The sequence below is a fragment of the Megascapheus bottae genome, chromosome 37 (genome assembly GCF_031878675.1).
Source record: "Megascapheus bottae isolate mThoBot1 chromosome 37, mThoBot2.hap1, whole genome shotgun sequence".
NCBI classification, from domain to species: domain Eukaryota; kingdom Metazoa; phylum Chordata; class Mammalia; order Rodentia; family Geomyidae; genus Megascapheus; species Megascapheus bottae.
Genome location: NC_143545.1, coordinates 5,272,481 through 5,280,717, shown reverse-complemented (window position 1 = coordinate 5,280,717; position 8,237 = coordinate 5,272,481). Strand labels below are relative to the sequence as shown.

Here is an 8,237-nt window from a genome sequence, read left to right as displayed (position 1 = left end):
AGTGGTGCCATGGCATAAGTGGTAGAGCACTAGTCTTGAGCTGAAGAGCTCAGGGACAGTGCCCAGGCCCAGAGTTCAAGCCTCAAGACCGACCAAAAAATTATTTTGTGTGTGTGTGTGTGTTAAATTACACACTTGTGTGTCAGATTCACTCTCCCCAGGGAATGTCTTTCCTGTTTGTAGTTATTAAATGTCCTGGGTTCTCTACTCAGGAATTGGCCCCCAAAGAAGAAATGAGACAAGACTCCATATATGATAGAAAAATGGGTCTCGCAAACAACAGCAGAGACTAGGGGAGCTGCCACAAAATTATTTGTCTTTTCAGAAAAATGATATCTCAGGAAAATCTTTCATATCTTCCTCTCTATGGCCACCTTTGAAGTTTAACTCTTTAGGTTAAAAGTAACCTGAATTTTACCTGGTTAGAAAGTAGCTCGTGGTTTTGTGGGGGATTTTTTGTGGGGTTTGTTTATTTGTTTTGGTGCTGGTACTGGGATTGATCTCAGAACCTTGCACTCTCACTTGGCTTTTTCACTCAAGTCTGTTGTATTTGAGTCACACTTCCACTTAGGCCTTTTTTGCTAGCTCATTAGAGATCAGAAATCTCTTGGGCTTTCCTGCTCAGGCTAGCTTCAAAGTTTGATCCTCATGTTTCAGCTTCCTTAGTGGCTAAGATTACAGGTGTGTACTACTGGCACAAAACTCTTGTTTTTACTTGAATTCCAGTAACAGCATTCTAATCAAAGACATCTACCTTTTGTGTTCCTAAACTCTGTCATCTGCATAATGGGGTTACTAATGAATTAATATAGAAAAGTTTTGAAAGCATACAGTCAGCTACAAAGGTATTCTTTATGAAGGCTTACTGAAAATCAACTGGATATGCATGTTACCTCCCCGATGTGAACTCTAGTGTGCTAGATTTGTATTGGATATTATTATTACTAGATATTAGCTATGTCTAGTAAATGCTGCTGAAAAGTTAATGGAAAATGAAAGAAAAATACGTATCTTCATCTTTATAATTTCTGCCATACTTAAAATAGGATAATAGCCTAGTAAATGTGTTATTTAAATAGTTTTGTTAATATCACTGTCCTATTGTGTGTGTGTGTGTGGGTGGGTGTGTGTGTGTGTGAGAGAGAGAGAGAAAGAGAGTGTTCTGGTATTTGAACTCAAACTCAAGACCTGGGCTCTGACTCTTAGCTTTTTCTGTTCAAGGCTAGAACTCTACCACTTGAGTCACAGTTGTATTTCTGGCTTTTTGGTGATAAATTGGAGATGAGAGTCTCACAGTCTTTTCTGCCTGGGTTGACTTTGAACCATGATCCTCAGATCTCAGCCACAGTAGCCGGGATTATAAGTGTGAGTCACTAGTGCCTCTGACTGCACTGCCCTCTTTATAAAGTAATACATCTCCTAGCACCATAATGGACTCTCTACAGAAAGTCTACCTTCTCATTCCTGTACTTATTTTATTCTGGAACATTGCATTTAACATGCAAGGCTTAAAATGCTTTTCATACTAACATTAGATATTGCTTTTAGCAGAACTGAATTGTTTGGAAATGAATTGTCTGTAAGTTTAGTTTCAAAGACAAGGAAAGCACTTGGTTCCCATCCATTCTGTTGTTAGGGAAAAAAAATCCAAAGGTTTAGGAATATTTCAGATTCCTGAGATCATTTTTTTCTGTGACTACAAAGGGATAAAAAGATACAAAGACATTCTACCCCTCTCTCAATCAAACTGGGCACCTATGGTGCACACACCTGTAATCCCAGCTACTCAGAAAGCTGCAAGCTGGGGAATCACAGTTCGAAACTAGCCTTGGTAGAAAAGTCCAAGACTTTTATTCTCCAGTTTACCAGCAAAAAGTCAGAAATAGAACTGTGGTTCAACTGGTAGAGCACTAGCCTTGAGCAAAAAAAAAAAAAAAAAGCTCAGAGAGAGCACTTAGGGCTTGCGTTCAAGTGTCAGAACCAACACACACACACACACACACACATCATGTTTTATCTATAGCAGAGTTTAGATTAATTTTCCCTTTGCAATGGACAGAATTTTTTGGTGGTGGTGATGGTGGTCCTGACTCCTTGGCACCCAGGATCTATGTTGCTCTTAAAGTATTGCTCAGTGTTTTTGCTTATGTGCAAAGACAATCACCTGACATTATGTGAATTACTATCCGTGACCTCTATTTGAATTTTTTGTGTGTGAGTGCTAGTCCTAGGGCTTGAATTCAGGGCCTGGGCACTGTCCCTGAAATTTTTTTGCTCCAAACTAGTGCTTTACCACTTGAGCCAAAACGATTTCTAGCTTTCTAGCTTTTTAAATTTTTTAGTAGCTGATTGGAGATGAAAATGTCACAGACTTTACCTCCTGAATAGCTATCTGCTTGAATTTTTATAGACTACTGTGTTGTGTGGGGGCTAATATTGGGACTTGAACTTGGGTCTTAAGCTCTTACTTAGATTTTTGTTGTCATTGTTCTTTGTTTTTTCTTGTTTTTCAAGGCTAATCCTCTACCACTTGAGCCACAGCTCTACTTCTGACTTGAGAGTTTCACAGACTGGACTTTTTTGCTCAGACTAGCTTTGAACTGTGATCCTCATATCTCAGCCTCCTGAGTAGCTAGGATTACAGGTGTGAGGTCCCAGTGTCAGATTTCTTGTGCTATGAATAATTTGATATCTTTCTATAATTTAATAAGAATTTAGGAATTTAGCCTTTGGGAGACTTTTGTGTGTTGGGTATATTTTGGAAAATGGTTGAGGTGGTTGATGAAAACTGGTTTTCTCATTAAAGTGAACTTTTCTGTAAAGAAATATGGAAGCATCTTTGAAGGTCTAAAAATGGCAGATACAAACATCAAGATTTCTTCCTTAAGATGTCTTCATATTATTGTTTCATGGAATTCAGCCATGAAAAAGAATCACGTTGTCCTCTTAACATTTGGAAGTAATTTGTATAGTCAATAATGAAAAGAATGGCAAGATTTTGTTGCTACTTTTTAGCACTGAAAACCCCCAGGATCAGTGGTTTATGCCTGTTAATTAGCAGGCTGAAATCTGAGGATCATGGTTCAAAGCCAACCTAGGTAGGAAAAGCTAGGAAACTCTTATTTCTAGTTAATCACCAAAAAGCTGGGAGTGAAGCTCTGGCTCAAGGGATGGAGTGCCAGCCTTGAACAAAAAACAAGCTAAACAAGGGGGGAAGTAAATGGGGACAAAAACATGAGAAAGGGGTATCAATGCATGTGAAGTAATGCACCTTCTGTCTGGTGAATATCATATAACCCTTCTTACTGCACATTGTAAATTATAAAGGATAAGAGTTAAATAAAACACTCACTTGTTAAAGAAAAATAATGTAACCTTTCTATTAATTACAATTCAAAAAAGAAAAAAAAAGCTAAGCAAGAACTCAAGGCCCTGAGTTCAAGTGTGAGTGCTGGCAACAAAAAATAAAAATCCTGAGGCCGGGCCCATTGGCTCACGCTTGTATTCCAAGCTACTCAGGAGGCTGAGATCTGAGGATCAAGATTCAAAGCCAGCCTGGGCATAAAAGGACCTGAGACTCTTATCTCCAATTAACTTCTAGAAAATGGGAAATGGGGCTCGGCTCAAGGGTAGGGTGGTAGCTCAGAGATAGCACCCAGGCCGAGTTCAAGCCCCATGACCCACAAAAAAAAAAAAAAAAAATCCCAAGATCTTTCTTTCAACTTCATTTTTAGCCTGGGCTAAATATTTAATTGTAACTGCTTTGAAGAAAGGAAAAAAAAAAGTTATGGTTATGGTATTACACGGTGTTCTGGTTAGTAAAAAAGCAAAGCAAGAAATCACCCTGGTACAAGATAGGCCTATCAAATAACGTTTTAACAACTAAAAGTCCCTTTTCTTTCCTTGCTTTTTTTCCCCCCCACAGCAGCATAAAAAAGCAATTGAAACCAAATAGAAAGCCACTCCACCCTTATAAAAGTAGTTCAACTGATCAAGATGATTCATGAGAAATGGGAGGGAAAATTATTCTTCGGAAGATGATATGAAAGTCTTAACCTGTTTAATTTCTCCTCTGATGATTGTAATGTAAAATGGAGGCATTTGGCCAGGTACTATGGCCTGTAATCCCAGCTACTTTAGGAGGCTGAGATTTGAGGATCTGAGGGTGAAGCCAGTCTGGGCAGGATCTTCTATGAGACTCTTCAGTTCACCACCAAACAGCCAGAAGTGGGCGTGTGGTTCAAGTGGGAGAGTGCCAGGCTTGAGTGAAAAAGTGAATGTGAGACCCTGAATTCAAGCCCCCAGTACCAGGGAGGAAAAACAAAACAAAGAAAACCCCATCATTTAGCTTCTTATTAGCCAGAACTATAAGAACACTATGTACCTTTTTCAGGTGCCTGTGAAATCCTTCCAGAACATCTGTTTCGTGCTCTGCCTTTCTTTGGGACTACCTCATCAGCTCTGGTAGAAACTACAGTATTCTGAGGTAGGTCAACCTCTGCTTTGAACTTGTCCCTTGGCCATAGAGACATTTCTTATAGGAAATTTGGCAAAGGTAGGCAACTGGTTCTTTCAGAAAAGCCCCCCAAATAATCTTGGTAAGTCTGTAAATCCCTGTGATTCATCAAAGTTTCTACCTGTTCAGTCATGCCTCTTATTGGTTGTCTTGAAAGAAGACCCACGACTGGATGCCACTGGTGGCTCACGCCTGTAATCCCAGCTACTCACAAGGCTGAGATCTGAGGATCACTATTGAATGTTACCCCTGGCAGGAAAGTCTGTGAGACTCTTACCTCCAGTTAACCAGCAAAAAGCCAGCAGTGAAGCTGTGGCTTAATGGTAGAACACTAGCTTCATGTAAAAAAAAAAAAACAAAAGGTAATTGACAGTGCCCGATCTCTGAGTTCAAGCCCCAGCACCAGAACCAAAAGCAAAAAAGCATCAAAAAACTCTTGAGGAGAAGTTATGCAAACATGTGTTGTTTACTGTGATTTTGGGGGGGGGATTGGTGTGCATGTACGTGTGTGTGTGTGTGTGTGTGTGCGTGCGTGTGCGTGTGCGCGTGTGCGCGTGCGTGCTTGCCAGTGTGCTAGTACATTAGTACTGGGGCTTGACTTCAAAGCTTGACTCTGTCCCTAACTTTTCTTCTCAAGGCTGGCACTATACCACCTGAGTCACAACTTTTTGCTGCTTAATTAGAAGCGTCTCAAGACTTTTCTACCCTAGCTGACTTTGAACCCATATCCTCAGATCCCAGCTTGCCAATATTACAGGCCTGACTCATTGGCAACTGGCTTTTAGTTCTGAGACAGCCTGTATTCCAGGCTGTATTCAGAACACCTTGCTGTCTTTGGAACATTTTTAGGTGACTTAGATGTCTCAGAAGCGGGGCCAGGAGTATGGCCTAGGGGAACAGTGTTTGCCTAGCATGCATGAAGCCCTGGGTTCGATTCCTTGGAATCACATACACAGAAAGAGGCAGAAATGGGACTGTGTCTCAGATGGAAGAGTGCTAGTCTTGAAAAAGCTCCAGGGCAGGGCCCAGGCCTTGAGTTCAAGCCCAAGGACTGGAAAAAAAAAAAAAAAAAGTCTTAGAAGAGAAAACCATTTGCCCTTGGTTTATAATAAATGAATGAATTACTTGGGAATTAAGTGTCCACATTTTACAGGTGAATGAACTTGTTAAGGGCAGTAGCCAGTTTGGTGACATAAATTCCTTAGCTGCTCATTTACATAAGTTATATGCTCACATATTTGATTACGTGGTGGCTCTCCAAGGCCTCCAGAAACAAATCTCTCCTGAAAGAAAAGCAGTATCTTCAGAATCTTCTAGAAATTGCTAGATTATTCAGAGGGACTCATACCCTCTCTGATTTCAGTTCCTAAAAAGTCTTTGCCACAGATGTTTGTAGGTATGAAAATACGATAACCACAAGACCACTGGTATTTTGAATGAATCGTTTTGTTATGGTTACCCTTCGTTTTTGTTTTTGTTCCTGGGGCTTGAACTCAGGGCCTGGGTGCTGTCCCTGAGATTTTTTTTTTTTTTTTTTGCCCTATCACTTTGATCCACAGCCCTAGTTCTGATCTTTGAGTGGTTAATTGGAAATAAGAGCCTCACAGGAACTTTTCTGCTCCTGCTGGCTTGGAACTGGGATCCTCAGATCTCAGCCTCCTTTTATAATATAGTTTGGAAAAGAAAAAAATATGAAAGGTTTCTAGGTGCCTGTGGCTTTCCAGCATAATCCTAGCGACACAGGAGGCTGAGATCTAAGCATCACAGTTTGAAACCAACCCAAGTCCCTGACACTCCAATTAACTAGCAAAAAGCCAGAAGTGGAGCTGTGGCTCAAGTGGTAGAGCACCCAGGCTCTGAGTTCCAGCCCTAGAACTGGTACCAAACAAATGAAAGCACAAAGAAGAAGCAACAAGTACATTGTAACCCAACTAAAATTTTTTATGACTAGTTGATCATGTGAGTTATATTTCAAGCTCTACTTCTGACAAAGGTGTACTACAAAGGCTTCTTTTATAAATAAGCTGATTTTTCATTTGGAGGAGTTTGGTGTAATTGATACAGAAACAGCCATGGTTTAGGCTTAGTAATTGTGCAGATTGGGCTGGAATCTTTCAATTATTGGGTTTCTTTGGATCATTCACAGTTATGCAGGTGGAGATGGTTTGAATTACTTCGAATTTACTGCTAAAGGGTTCTCAGGTTCTTCTGGGGGTTTGTTTTTGAATTTTCTGAAATGCTCAAAATTAGCAGCCTTTGATTCCTGACTTTTTCTTCATATATTTTAATTGTAATTAATAGAAGGGTTGCATTATATTCACCAGATAGAGGGTGCATTACTTCACATACAGTGATACCCTTTCTCATGTCTTGGTCCCTATTTCCCTCCCCCACCCCCACCCCTCATCTTGTTTTCCCTCTTAGAACCTGCCAGAGGCTCATACCTGTAATCCTAGCTCCTCAAGAGACTGAGAACTGAGGATCACAGTTCAAAGCCAGCCAGAACAGGAAAGTCCATGACAGTCCTATTTTCAATTAACCAGCAAAAAGCTGGAAGTGGAGCTATGGCTCAAGTGGTAGAGCCCCAGCCTTGAATGAAAAAGGGTAAGCAAGAATTCCAAGGCTCTGAGTTCAATACCCTCTCCCAACACACACATACACACACACAAAATAACAGACTTCACACTTTGCTTATCCTACAGTTAATATAAATTTAAAGTAGTGTAAAATTTAAAAATAGGATTGGTAAATCAATAAATTAAATTGTTTCTTTTCTTTCTGTTCAAAATGGCATTCCAACTCCCTTTCTGGTACTGTCCAAGAAACAGGTATGAAGGGAAATAATAATCAATAGGACTATTTTTCCAAAATGTTCTGCAAGCAAGTCCACCGCAGTTTTGGTGCATGTGGTGGCAATATGCCTGTGGGAAATGATTTTGGAACATTCTCAAGTATCATAAACTCTGTGTATATACACAGGTTTCCTGTCCCTTGTAGATTTAATGGAAGTGATTTTTATATGTGTAGACTTGGTTTCCAAGAAGGTATTTCTGAATAGAACTTGTAAAGAGGTGTTTTTCTTTGTGGCTTTCCTGGGGCTTGAACTCAGGATCTCATTCCTCTCTGATTTTTTTTTTGCTCAAGACTGGTACTCTACCACTTGAGCCACACCTCCACTTCTGCTCTCAGTGGTTAGTTGGAGATAAGAGTCTCTTAGATTCATCTGCTCCCGCTGGCTGCAAACTGCGATTTCCCGTCTCAGCCTCCTAACTAGCTAGGATTATAGGCATGAGCCATCAAGATACCTAGCTTTAAAGAAGTGTTTATTATCATTGCAGATAATTAATGCCACCAATTTTAGAAGGTTGAAATGATCTCTCTCAGAAAACAACTGGGACAAATTAGGGAACATTTTTTAAATTAAATGTTATTTTTATTATTTATTATTATCATTATTTTTTTTGCCAGTCCTGGGACTTGAACACAGGGCCTGAATCCTGTCCCTAAGCTTCTTTTACTCAAGGCTAGCCACTCTACCACTTGAGCCACAGCACCACTTCTGGCTTTTTCTGTGTATGCAGTACCAAGGAATTGAACCTAGAGCTTCATTGCATGTTAGGCAAACAGTCTACCACTAGGCCAAACTCCCAGCCTAGGGCACATTTTTTATGTAATTTTGATTGTCATGGTAACTTGCGTCAAGACACTTAAGTGGAATCCA

The 8,237-nt window shown here is 40.1% G+C and overlaps 1 protein-coding gene across 1 annotated transcript in view; it reads left to right on the top strand.

The window, feature by feature from the left end:
* Positions 1-4,393: 4,393 nt before the first annotated feature.
* Positions 4,394-8,237, top strand: part of Rassf8 (Ras association domain family member 8) — a 30,047-nt gene continuing 26,203 nt past the window's right edge. Inside the window, exon 1 of the mRNA XM_090325334.1 lies at positions 4,394-4,486. The gene's annotated coding sequence lies outside the window, so the exon portion shown is untranslated. The remainder of the gene's footprint in view (positions 4,487-8,237) is intronic.